This window comes from Myodes glareolus, chromosome 24 (genome assembly GCF_982192425.1).
Source record: "Myodes glareolus chromosome 24, mMyoGla1.1, whole genome shotgun sequence".
Classification (NCBI taxonomy): Eukaryota; Metazoa; Chordata; class Mammalia; order Rodentia; family Cricetidae; genus Myodes; species Myodes glareolus.
Window position 1 is genome coordinate 3,818,973 of NC_142049.1, and position 13,300 is coordinate 3,832,272.

The window sequence follows — 13,300 nt, forward strand, 5'->3', positions numbered from 1 at the left end:
TTTTTTTTTTTGTTTTTTTTTTTGTTTGCTTGTTTCTGTTTTTGTTTTTTCGAGACAGGGTTTCCCTGCAGCTTTGGAGTCTGTCCTGGAACTAGGTCTTGTAGAATAGGCTGGCCTTGTCTCTGCCTCCCAAGTGCTGGAATTAAAGGCAGTGTGTGCACCACCACCACCCGGCTATTCTGCTCTTTTTCAATGTGAATAATAACGGCCAGGCTAGCAGGGAAGATTTCCTTTAAAATCCACTTGGGGACAAATGTGGCACAAATATTTTCTTCAAATACACAATCCATCCTTTAGCTCCTAATAGTTGTGCTGCAGATATGGATGTGAAGGTGGTGGATACAGCGAGAAAGAAACCCTGTGTGATAGGAAGAGTAGGGCTGGGAAAAGCTGCATCAGGACTAACAAACAAAAGAAACCAGTTGGCAGAGAAAGGCAGGAATTCCTCCCCTGCCCAGCCTACATATAAAGGACAGACAAGGATTGAAAAACCGCCATGATATACAAATGTGCAAATGAGGAGGAGACAGGTGTTATGGAAATGACCTAGGAAGAGTCAGGGGTCCCTGGGCTCCTCCTCTTTTGAATGAATGCTCTCGCCTCACCTTACAGGTTCACTCCCATTCTCTGGAGCAGATTTCCTTTTCTTAACAACTGTCTCTACTTCTATTTCTGAGCTGAGGTACAAGAGCCCAGAGACTTCAGCTGCCCTGTAACCCTTGGGGTGTAAGCACACACTCTTAGCTGCCAGGCGCCTGGCTTCTAATTGCTGCCTAACTTCTGCCTTCAGCCCCTTTGCTTCCTCCTTGAAGCAGCTTCTGCATTTTCACAGCCCACTTCACACCCAAGATGGCTCTTCTCTCCACCCTCTTCCATCTTTCAGAGGAGCTAGAATTGCAAACAATTTCCCTTTTATTTATATGCTGCTTTGAACCTGGGGTGTTTCGCACACTCCCTTCCTTCACAGAGGTGCCCTTGCAAAAGCAATCTATTCTGTAGTTAGGGTACTACAAAACTAAGTGTAGCAAGCTCATCAGTGCTCAGAACATAAAGGGATTGCATATTTGTTCGAAGCGAAGTGTGTTTCTTCCAGAAGGTGGCCGTTTCTCACGGAGCAGCCTGGGAGAAGCCTTGGAAGAAAATCAGGCTTGCTAGAGCCCTTATGCTTGGCCCAGGTACCTGGGAACTATCTCTGGAAGAACAGCCAAGCTGACTGACTGCCAGATGGAACCATGAGCAACTATGTGTGGGTGTGGAGTCAGAGAGACCTGGGGTTGAGTCCCATCTCTGCTACCACCCAGCTGAGTGATCTGTGAGCACTTCCACCGATGCTGAGCCTCATAGCTACCTCTTAGTCTCCCGCAGATGTTAAACAATACCATAGCCATGAAGTTCTGTGTAATTAATAATAACAACATATGCTTTGCACAGCATCTCCTATGTGCCAAATAATATCTCAAGTGCTGCGAGTCGCTTCATTCACTTAATCTTTTTGACTTTCTTATGAGGTGGAGAGCAGAATGGTCCCAACTTTCCAGACAAGCAAACCGAGGAATGGAGACATTAAGGAACTTTGCCTTGAGATATAAAATAACAAACACATCGAGAAAGCAATGGGGTTCAAATCCAGACAGCGTGACTCCAGAGTCTGAGCTCAAGTGTGGGCAACTTTGTTTTTCTAGACGGGTACATCGGGTGTATCAGTATCATTTTAACCTGCCGAAGTCTTGGTGGTCACTCACTCAAACCGTTCTGTATTTCTGTCTCCACCAGGCAACACAGCTAGCAGCAGGCTTTGGATTTCCATGTGAACTCTGGGACTTCCTACCTGGCAAGTGATTAAAACTTTGAAGGGTTCCTTTTAACCGTTTATAAAAATGCTAATAACAAATGGCTTTGCAAACTGATTGGGGCAATTAAATGAAATAAAGCGCCCACATTGCCTGATTTATTGTAAACCTACACAATAGATGTAAGCATTATTGACACCGTTATTAACTGAAGTAGGGTTGAGGAGTAAAAAGGAGGGGGGGCAGGAAGGAGGAGGGAAAAGGGAAGAGTTAACCCCAGTGGATTAGTCAGTTGGCATTGCTCTGACAAAAATACCCCAATAGACACTTTGAGGGTGGAAAGATTAATCTGAGGTCATGGTTTTAGAGGTTTGGGTTCAACCTACGAGGGAAGGCTTTCCAGAACAATTCACATCTTCATATCATGGTGGCGAGGAAGAAGAGAGTGCATTACAGGAAGTAGGTAAGGATAATATACCACTCCTGGAATGCCACCACCCCTGCTCGGTGACCCACTTCGTTTGACCAAACTTCACTCCTCTCTGCTTCCAGAACCTCCCAAGTCATGCCAGAGTCTTCATCCCAAGCATTCAGAACATGAGCCCTTCCTTCTGGGAATATTTTTGAAAGAACCCGTTGTAGTGGTACTGATGAGAGCCTATGCACCTGTCTTAGGGTTTCTATTGCTGTGATAAACGCCATGCACGAAAGCATCTTAGGGAGGAAGGGGCTTATTTCAGCTTACACTTCCACATCACAGTCTGTCACGGAAAGACGTTAGGGTAGGAACCTAGGGGAAGGAACTGAAGTGGAATTCTCACTGCTTCCTCCTCAGGGCTTGCTTGGCCTGCTTTCTTCTAGCCCCTAGGGTCACCAGCCCAGGGATGGGACCACCCACAGTGAACTGAGCCTGCCCACAACTCACAGGCTTGCCTACTGCCTGTCTTCCGGGGTATTTTCTCAGTCCAGGTTCCTGCCTCTCAGAGGGCTCGAGCCTGCGTCAAGCTGATCAAATGCTAGCCAGCACAGCACTTTGCTGAGTCTCCAGGCATCCTCACCCGCCAGAGGTAAAGGATCTGCCTGCAGATGTGGGCAGTCAGAGCCTCTCAGCGCTCAATGAAGTCTTCTATGCAGGATCCTCAGTGGTTTGTCTTCCTGTTTTCCCTTCTTTCGCACCACCTTCCTTCTGGAGGCATGGTTTCTCTGCAGGGTTGGCAGGAACCCCATGGGCTGACTTCCTAAGTAGCAGCCAGGTATGGCCTGTACACTGTGTCACTGTGGAGACTAACTAGCATGGCACCACGTCACCTTTCTCTTGAGGCTCCTCCTTTGCCTCGTTTCTCTTTGCTGATATTACCCTGAAATTGGGCCTCCCAAAGGCAGCATGGGTTCTTTGTTTGCCTGAAGCTCTATTTTCTAGAAAACTCAGACTTAGTCAGTTTTATCAATACAAGAGGGCAGAAATTGTATATACAAGCCAGCCGTACAAACCAGCTCTGGATAAAGGGTATGCACTAGGGAACCCTCTAGACCAAGTTCAGCAGATGGGACCTGAGGTCATCAATGAGTCAAGCTCTTGATTGACTGTCCAAGGCAAGTGCATTCTGAATACAGGTTCCAGCTAGGCCTGGACATTTACTCTGCCGGGCTGCTTTGCAGTTCATACCCAAGGCAATACCATGTTCTGGAGAGGGAGCTCTCCCTACATGTGGCCTAATCTGAAGCAGAGGAGGTATTTACTTTCTCCCTGGTCAGACTTGGCTTGGTTTCTGATCCCATCCAGAAGAAAGGCTGCATGCATTCAGTTTTATCCACTCCATCGCACCATTGAGGAGTCTAGCTTTCCCTTTGGCCCATCTCTTAAGCTTCAGCCATAACAAATGCTAGTGGTTTGATAAACAGTACATCCAGCCAGCCGTCAGACCCAGCCTCCTCGCTGCTAAGGGTCCTCTTATCTGCCTGGCTGCTTCCCTATCAGAGACAGCTGGCCTTGTCACAGTGGGAAGAGTTTGGGGGGAGGGCCTCGGTGGTCTCTCTAAACCACTGCAGGAAGTTTGTCCTGGATTTCCCCTGCACTTGGCTCCAGAGATCCTAGGGGTAACTAGCGTCATTCTCCCCACATCAAACTTCATGTATCAAGCCCACATGAGCCCCTTGGGCCCCCTTCACCTTTAGTCTACTCCATGCATTCCCCCACAATGAGGTCAAGGGAAAGAAGGCTGTTTCTACGTGGTGGCCCATCTACCTGGGTGATCAGTGTGAAATCTGATTGTGGTAAGATCTGGGAGATGCTGAACTCACTAGCCATGCTTGCTAGCTACATGTGGTATTCTTAAATATGTGCCCCGAGGTCCTGCATCACCGCTGTATTAAGCAGAGCAGTCCAGATGGTTGAGTGAATCTGCATTATGACTCACCCAGCTCCCAGGTGTTCCCAGGGCAGCACTTCCTGCTTGAGGATGTTTTTCTTGCCACCCATAGCTACCCTTGGATTTATTTTATTAGTCATTCATTCACACGGGAGGGAGAGAAAGAAGGGGGGACAGGCTCCACAGGCCAGGGGGTCCAGTGCTATCGTATAAGCGTATAAGCTCTGAGTCTTTGAGTCAGCCCAACAGACCCCAGAGCCATCAACTCTGCCCCTGTCTCAGACAGGGGGCCCAAGAAATAGTAGGGCTAATAGTTTTAGGCCAAACCCATGATGAAATGAATCATGGAATTTTTGAGTTAAACATTCTTTAAAAGTAAGGGAATTAACATTTACAAGATCCAGTCAAGTGCTGGGCACTTTCTTTAAATCATTAAAAAAATCTTTTTTATTAGTGTGTGTGTGTGTGTGTGTGTGTGAGAGAGAGAGAGAGAGAGAGAGAGATGAGCGTGCAATCACATAAAACATGTGCCACCACACACATGTAGAGGTCAGATGGTAACATGTAGGAACTGACTTTTTCCTTCCACCGTGGGTTTAAGGAATCAACCTTGGGTGGTCACGATACGATAACACGGCAACTACTTCTACCTGCCAAGCCATCTTGCCAGCCACTTAAACTTACAGAAAAATAAATGGAAATAGATAACCAGAGGTGTGTGTTACATGGTGACCTGGTACATATGCTTTGTGTCAAATGTCCTTGCAATCAGCATCTTACAGAGTCAGCATCCGTTTGGCTCTGTGCTGTGTCTTCTCTCCTGAATCTCCCTAGCTCCTTTATTATTTTAATAATGATCCTAAGTCATAGTTTATGTTACAATTGATTACCAATCCCTGATTGAAAAACAGTGTCCTGCTCCCTTCATATGTAGGTTCCTTTTGCCTTTTCTGCTCTCTCCATGCCTTTGGGCAATAGGCACTTATCCCTAAGCAGCAGATGGGGAAACTGAGGCTCACTCAACTTCAGTAATTTGCATAAAATTCTTCAGTTGCTGTGTGACTAAGATTCTGAGTGCAAACCCCAAACCCATTGTCCTTCCGTGTTACCCCACTGGTGACAGGCGCTCAGAGAAGAGAAATAACTGGTCCCGGGGTCACATGAGGGCTGGTAACAGCCTCATTCTGAAATCAGATTTGCCCCGGATGCCACACTCTGCAATGCACTACACTTTCATCAGCAGGAGGCTCTCAGGTGAAATTCAAAGAGGTTTAGGAACCCAGTTGCCCTGGCCAAGGCTGAATTCACCCGAGGAGGAAAATGCCTCTCGAATATCTAGGGAAAGAATCCGGTCATTGTGCTACTTCCATGGGAATTGAAAGTCATATTGGCGCAAATTAAAAGCAAAATTCTTGTTTGCTGCACCTCTCTGCGCACCCACTGGGTCTGAACAGAGTTTCAAGAAAGCAATCCATTTTCATTTAGCAAGGTCTGACTCTCCCCATTCCCTTCTCCTTCCCCAGTGCAGAAAGGGACACAGCCTGCATGGCACCACTAACCAAGCTCGCAGGTGGGAGAAAGGAGGGAACACCAGTTCCAGGCCAGGACTTCCTGCAGTCCTCTGAGAGGGAACTCCCAAGAACAGCATTGCTTATGGCCTTTAAACCACAGCAGAGGGACCACCGAGGAGCAGAGGCCCTTGGTCATGCTGTCTGAGGCCGCTGAGCAGAGGAAGGGTGGCAACTGTGGCTAAAGACAGGATTTTAGCAAAAGAAGCCAGAACCACATGTCTCTTGTGGGGAAGAGATCGCAAGGCCACGGGTGGGAGGGAGGCAGGAGGATCCGAAAACGAGATGATCAGCAGCAGAAGGAAGAGCTGGGATGGGAAGTGACTGGGGATGTGATTCATGATCAAAGCCACCAATGTGGAGAGGGGGGACATTGGGTGGGTTGCTGGCTAAAGAATCCAGCAACTGTGCCCAAGTAGGTCTGTGATCAGAGAATCAAATAGATGTTCTGCTGCCCTAGAGTACCTGGGAATCCAGGCTGGTCCAGGACTGGGAGCAAAGGGGTGGAATAGTCCTTAACACCAGTAAGATCTTGGGGGAGCAGGGTAGAGACGCTCAGCACAGAGGCAACTTATAAGCCCTGCCCGCCCTGTCAGAGCTCCCCCCCCCATCTTTTCTTGCCTTGATTTTTTTTCTACATACAGCATCATACTTCAATCTTTGCCTGCAGGGTCTACTCTTTACACATTATCCAAAGTGATCCCGCTCAGGCACTGTAGACCTCAGTCAAGACTCTTCAGACGGTCTTCTAGCAACAGCCTGCATACCCTCCACCCCAGGCCATCGCTTTGACCTCCTCTACTGGTCTACTCACTGGCTGCTGTTCAAACAAGCCCTACACCAAGGTCCCTGCAGCTGTCCTCCCCTCCGCTGGCATTTAGTCCACGTCCTCAGAACTCCTGTTATCCACGACAAAGTTCCAAAGTCTGGTCTTCATATTTAAAATCATAACCCCTTTTCCTCACCCTGGGACCTGTTCACAGAGCACTGAACTATCTTGAAGCAGCATACACAGTTTAGGTTTTCAACTGGTCATCCTCAATTCCCCCCATTCAAAGTAGTTTTACTAGTTTTGACGGTTTACAGAATCTCTGTACTTAAAACCATCCCCTGCAATATAGTAAGTGCTCCGGAAATCACATCTATTATTGTGGTGAATTGTCCTGAGATGTCTGGCCTTGTAGAGAGGGGACCGTGGTATCAAAACGGTTCTCCTTTGTCCCAGACTCAAGCATGCTTATATCAAGTGTCCTCCAAAACCCTGTCCTGGGTCAGGTTACTCAGTGGTTCTGGAACAAGGGCACAGGAAAAACAGTAAACACCTAAGGATATTGAAAACATTGTGTCCTTGAGAATGGCTAGAAGGCAAATCACTCCCAAAAGACATTGCTATTGTTTGTCCTATGATGTAAAACTGTGCACGGTTGTGATAAGAAGCCAGGAGCTTCCTGATGGAGAGGCTCTCAGGTGGGAGGGACTCCAGCATCACCAGTTCTTCCCCAGTCAGCTTCTGCTGGATATCTGAGCCCGGTTTGATGGCATTACTTATGTTTGTGCTCTCTCTCTCTCTCCTCTCTCTCTCTCTGTCTCTCTCTTTCTCTCTCTCAATCAGGCTATTTGGTTGTCTCTGCGGGATATTAAACCCATCTGCAATGATGTTTCATTATCTACCTGTTAATTGCTGTCTCTTCTTTTACTTTTGTTTGCTACAAGCTTAGTAAACTTACTCATTTGAAAGTATGGTCCCTGTGTTCTCCAGATGACTCAGAACAATGCTGAGTTTGGCCGTATGGCTTCACGACTCCACCCCCAGATCCCCTCAAAACATGCTCACACATGTCTACTTGGACCAGCCTCTGGGGACACCACTGCTGTCTGTCTGCACAGAAAGCCCTTCCTTCCATTTCTTTACCCGCTTAATCCCTCCCCATCCTCAGAGCTGTGGTCTGGCACCCCTTTCATGGAGTCTTTCTGGATGCTTTCTGACTGGACTTTTCAACTTTTCTCTAGCTTGACACAGTTTGAAAGTGGCCCTGGGTGATTTTTATATCCTCCTCATAATGGAGAGGCTATGCTTCTAACACACACAAGGAGATTTATGCTGTAGACAAGACCAGAATTCTTTCTCAGAAACGTGGGGCACACGAAACAGCACACATGTGGAGTGATCAAGCAACACAGTGATTGTGGAATGGGACATGGCTGGGTTTAAGTCTTGACTCTGTCCCCTTCAACATGCCACTGATCTCCAAATCAGTGTGCTTGTCTAAAAAATGGGGGGGGGGGAGTCTCTTCTAACTCACTATTCCTAAATTCTCTGGCTCATGCCAGGTCCTTTCCAGTCCTCTTTAGAACTTGGGGGGGATCCTGGTGTGCTCGGGAGTCACATGGCTAACTGTCCCATGGGAGACAAACTCGGGTCTGTTCAGGAGGGAGTGTGGGCTGGCTCCTGAAGCAGGGGGGCACTCAGCGGGGATGTTCAGTCTTTAGCCCAGCTGTCTGGCTCCACTCCCTGTCCTGGAAGATGCTGTCTCTTTGGACAGGAGATTGAGAGGCAGCACTCGGAACATTTCAAACCTACTGGCCAGTTTTCATCTAGATCTTGGCAGGAATGACTCTCAAGGGTCTCGAGCCAGAGGTGGGGGTGTAGGGAGCAAGCCCAGCAGAGTTGGGAAGGAGCTCTCTCTCTCTCCACATGCCCTGGAGATGGCTGCTCAGTGGACTTGATACCTCATTAGCTTAACCCACACTTTCCCCTTTGATGTCGGTCTATGGAATCATAGGGGAGGGGAAAGCCGACTTTTCCTTCATTTTCTTTTCTAAGTGAATTTTTAAGTTGGCTCCTGGGATGAAAGCAGAGGCCACCCAAGCATTCTTCGTGCCTCCTGGTTGGGTCCTGCAGTGGTCTCTCCTGGGTACATCTCTCTAGAGCACAGTCAGCTCTTAGCAGGCCCTGAGACCCAGGCATAAACACGAGTGGGGAGGAGGACTTTGTCCTTCGTACACTCAGGGGGAAGGGGTGGCTCCTTCCTCTGAACCCTTAAGCAAATACCACCATCAGATGTCAGGACCCAGGACTCAGAGAACAGGGACTTCTCAGGTGGTATATAGGCTGGCAACGCCTCAAAGATGGCATGGATTTTTATAAGTTTCCTTATTTTTATTTGTTTGTGCGCTTGTACATGCCTATTTGTGTAGGTCCAGATGAATCTAGGGGTATGTGTGCCCATGTGGAGGCCAGAGGTCAACAGTAGGTATGGTTCTCAGGCACTGTCTACCTAATTATTGTTGTTGTTGTTGTTATTATTATTATTAAATATAGGCCTGGAGCTTGTCAATTAGATTATACTGGCTAGCCAGTGAGACTCAGGACCCACCTGTCTCCATGATCCCAGCATCAGGATCACAAGGTAACCATAACTCCTGGCCTTCTATTCTTTTTAAATGCTGCTTCTGAGGATGGAAGTCAGGTTCTCATTCTTATGCAGGGAGCATTTTACTGACTGAGCTATCTCCCCAGCCCCGAGATTTTATAGTTTTTAACTATGATGATTAAACCTAATAGCGGGGCTTTTAAAGTGTATAAGTGGCACAGCTCTCACTTGATTTATCTCCAGAACTGCCTCACCCTCCAAACTGGAACACTGTAGCCCGTAACAATCACCCTTAGGAGCTCCTTCCCTGTCTCTGACGACCACCAATGTGTTGCTCTTAAAATCCAGGCTCCGTGGCTCGGAGAGGTGAATCAACTTGTTCAAGGTCTCGCAAGCTGGGACTTGGTGCAATGCACCGCACCGCGAGGTCCTGTCTCCTCGGGGACAGTCAGTTCTTTCCCATGCTGGACGCCTCTGCTGTCATACAGGACCACAGGGGACTAACTTCCCACCCCACCCACTACTGCTCTGTGTCCCACCTTCTAGAAGAAAGCCCGCCATGCCGGAGATACTCAGCAACCACACATTCCACGTGAATCCACAGAGAGACTTTTGGCATCCTGCCTCAGTGCTGGGGATGGAGCCCCGATCACGCCCTCGACCTTCTGAAAAACATTTATCGGATGCCTATTGGGCGTCTGTCATACTAGAGTCTCCTTACTGCCTGTGGCTTCCTGGACCGCACCAGGAGGAGGGACCTGAAGGATTTCTCTGGCTGATGGTTGTGAGGAGGACGGGCTTGTGTCTCTATCACCTGGTCAATTTCGTATTTATTTCGAATGTTAAGCAATGACATAAAAGCTGCTGACATTAACTTTCAGGGACAGAAATTGGCCTTAATGGACCCTATAAAGGTTATTACTGAGGACAGCTGCACACAGCAGCCCCGTGACCTCATCAGAAGCTCCCACCGCTGTCAATACTGTTGACCATTAGTATTGACTGACGCATGGCCAGGTGTGGAAGTGGAGTGCACGCTTCTGTGACTGGAGGTCACAGGGGGTTATGCTCTGCCCTTTACCTCTATCAGGAAGCTTGGATGCACACTACCAATGTTCTTAAATGAGAGACCCTGGCCTCCTTATGACTCAGAGGGATGCAAGCGAGGGATCAGAGAGACCCGCAGTCCAAATAAAGCTTTGCCAGTGTGCTGATGGTGACTGCTGTGTTAGCTGGCTTTTGCTTTTGGAGGGTTTGTTGTCCCATCTGGCAGGTGGGAATGACATTGCAGTGTCGTGACAGTTAGAGGCCATTCCACGCGTGCACTGGGATTTCCTTTATTCCTGAGCGGTGGCCTCACTGGGATGAATAACACACCCAGTGCATCGATCCCTCCTCCTCTGATGAGATCCTCAGAGGAAACGGAGAGAGCCAGGTCTAGAGGGGTGGGCGGTGGAGGAGCCGAGGACCGGATGGTGGGAGGTCCCATGGGAAGGGCAAGGGGAAGAGGGGAGTCTGGGAAGAGCAGACACGCTTGATGGGGCATGTCTCAGTTCAGCCAGGCAGACAGCATGGCGCTCTTTACCTCTCTGAGCCTCAGTTTCCCCAGTTGAGCAAGAGTAATACAGACCTATTCAATGAATCACAGCAAGGCATTCTGATGATCAGTATTGGGATTCGGATCAGGGAATAAAACAGCCCTTAGCACAACTTGCCAGGGAGTCAGGCTTCTAGAGGATGGAAGCCTGTGGGTGCCTGCTCTGGGAAGCCATGCCTGAAAGGGATACAGAAATCAGGGTCCTCTGTCGGACTCCCCTCCCGCTCCTCTGTTTCTTCTGAACAGTTGCCTTAGAGTTGTATGATCTGTGATCTGAGTGGAGATGGAAGTAGGGGAAGGGAGCTATGCCTACGCTGGGGAACCAGCCACCAACCTCCTGGCCCCACTGTCTGCTGGCTCATCGTGCATGTCATTATCCCCCCCACAGAGGCTTAATTCAGCTCTCGTGGAGATACAATAAAGTGGGCGGTGTGTGTCTTACGCTGTCGTGACTTTACAGAAAATGATCCTCTATCGCCATAGCAAGAAGCCTTCAAAAGAACCCCCAACCACAGCATTTTTCTACTCAGAGAATTCAACAGGATAACTAAAGCTGATGAAGTTACGAGTTTAGATCGGTTAAAAAAAAAAAAGGCCCGAGTTCTAATTCCATCTAGCCAGCATGTGAGCCGGACAGACGGACTTCTTGGCCTCTGCGGCCACACTTCCTTGTTTCTGTGCAGTGCTTGTAAAGAGAATGACTTCCAAGAGTTGAAGCGGCCCTCAGTGAGCTCCCGTGGCTGGAGTACGCAACCAGCCCTGCTCAGGTGTTGGTAATCAGGTGCGGTGATTAACTCTCTGGGCCCCTATTCCTTTCAGGCCCGTGTTCCTTTGTCTTCAGCATGCCGCCGTCAGACAGTCAGAATCCCATGTCTACAAGTCCTGGATGTCATTCAGCCCAGCTGGTATAAAAGTCAGCTATCAGAACACCGTCCCCTCCCAGATGAGCTGGAAATGAAAGGTTCTGCGGTTGAAGGCTATGACGTGGGCGACCTACAAATGCTGGTCATTTAGCCAACAGCATCTATGTTAATATTTTAAAGGCTCAGAGAAGTCCTGCACAAGAGGATCTACTGTTTCCTCACGATCACAAAACGCGCCCCCTCTCCTAATTTAAGAGCATAGAAAATGAGAGATGCTGACTTCATTAAACTGGAAATGAGGAATGTGAGGACGAGAGGGGACGAGAGAGGGGACGCAGCTCCACCGACACCAGGCCAGCGAGGGAAGACTTCCTGTTCCCCCAACCAGACCTTGTTTTCTCTGATCGCTGTTTAAATATGTGCTGTGCTTCCACGGGATAGGGCGTGACAGGGCTGCCAGCTCAGCCTGGGCCTTTGTGGGAGATAAACGGTACAAGCTATCCACAGTGGGAGGGAAGATCCACAGGGGCTGAGGTCGCGGGACCCTCCCCTGCTTCTCCTCCCCCACTCCTAGGAAGGATGCCACTGGCCCAGATGGCAGAAGAGACATCTGGAATCCTGCTGCAGCTGGCTCTTTAAGGGGGATAAAATCCTCTACCTGGTTCTGGCTTTCATGGTCAGCTGCTTGATCTCTAATCTGGGCTTTGATCTTCCGCAGCTCAGCTGGAGCTCTCTTGTCTAAATGGGCTAAGCCCTCATCCTGACCCAGATGCTGGCTGGGAATCTGGGTTCTTGCATTTAGAGCTGGCAGCCAGTAGGGGGCACTGGCATCTGGCTGACTTTTCTCATTCGTTCGTTTTATTACAGCATCCCATGTTGCATTGTGCCTGTTATAGGAGCAAAAGTAAGAGCCCAGACCCCTGACCCAACTTCTCAGAACCAAAAGCCTCGCCAGATGGGCTGTTCTAGGCTCTGACAGTGACCAAGGTAGACTCCGAGTCCCTCAGGGCCCCACCAACAAGATCTGAGGGGAGAGAAAGATTCTGAAGCTGGGCCCCCACACTTCTGATAAAAAAAAAAAAAAAACAAAAAACAAAAACACGTGTGAACTACTGGTCCTTTTCCTAAAACCGTAGCACCCCGGAGCCTCGGAGGATGGTGCTGCAGAGGAACACAGCCTGGAGTCAGCGTCTCATGACAGGCAGACATGGAGCAATGCCTCCCTTCTACCTCAAAACTTATTTTTACTTTCTCAACTCTTCTTGACTGACGAACAGCTACTGCATACATTGACGGGTTATCGTGCTATGTTTCGATAGATGTACGCACTTGCCGTGGAATGATTAAATCTGGCAAACTGCGAGTCCATCACCTTACATTCTGAGGGAGGAGAGGACCTTGGAAACCTATACCTTTAGTGAGTTTGAAATACATGTCATCGTAGGTTGAAGACCCTTCATGGTAAAAAGCAGAAACTCCGAAGTCTCAAATTCTGAACATCGTGTTGGAATAGGAAATTTCTAGATTTCAGATCTGGGGAGTTGAAATTTCTTCATCTAGGAATGTCTACGAATAGACCCAGTTTGAGAAAACTATGATTTCCTGACTCCAAGCTTTTGGGTTACTAGGCAATTTCACACATTCATATAAACTTATTTCTTCTACCAGAAACTTTGGAGCCTTTGACCTCTATCTCCTCAACACTCCAAAGGTCGAGTTGCTCCCACATGGCAGTCTTA

General features: G+C 48.5%; 1 protein-coding gene across 1 annotated transcript in view; it reads right to left on the reverse strand.

Annotated features, from left to right (window-relative positions):
• The window catches only part of Tenm4 (teneurin transmembrane protein 4), a 699,176-nt gene that overhangs the window by 355,277 nt on the left and 330,599 nt on the right, over positions 1 to 13,300 (reverse strand).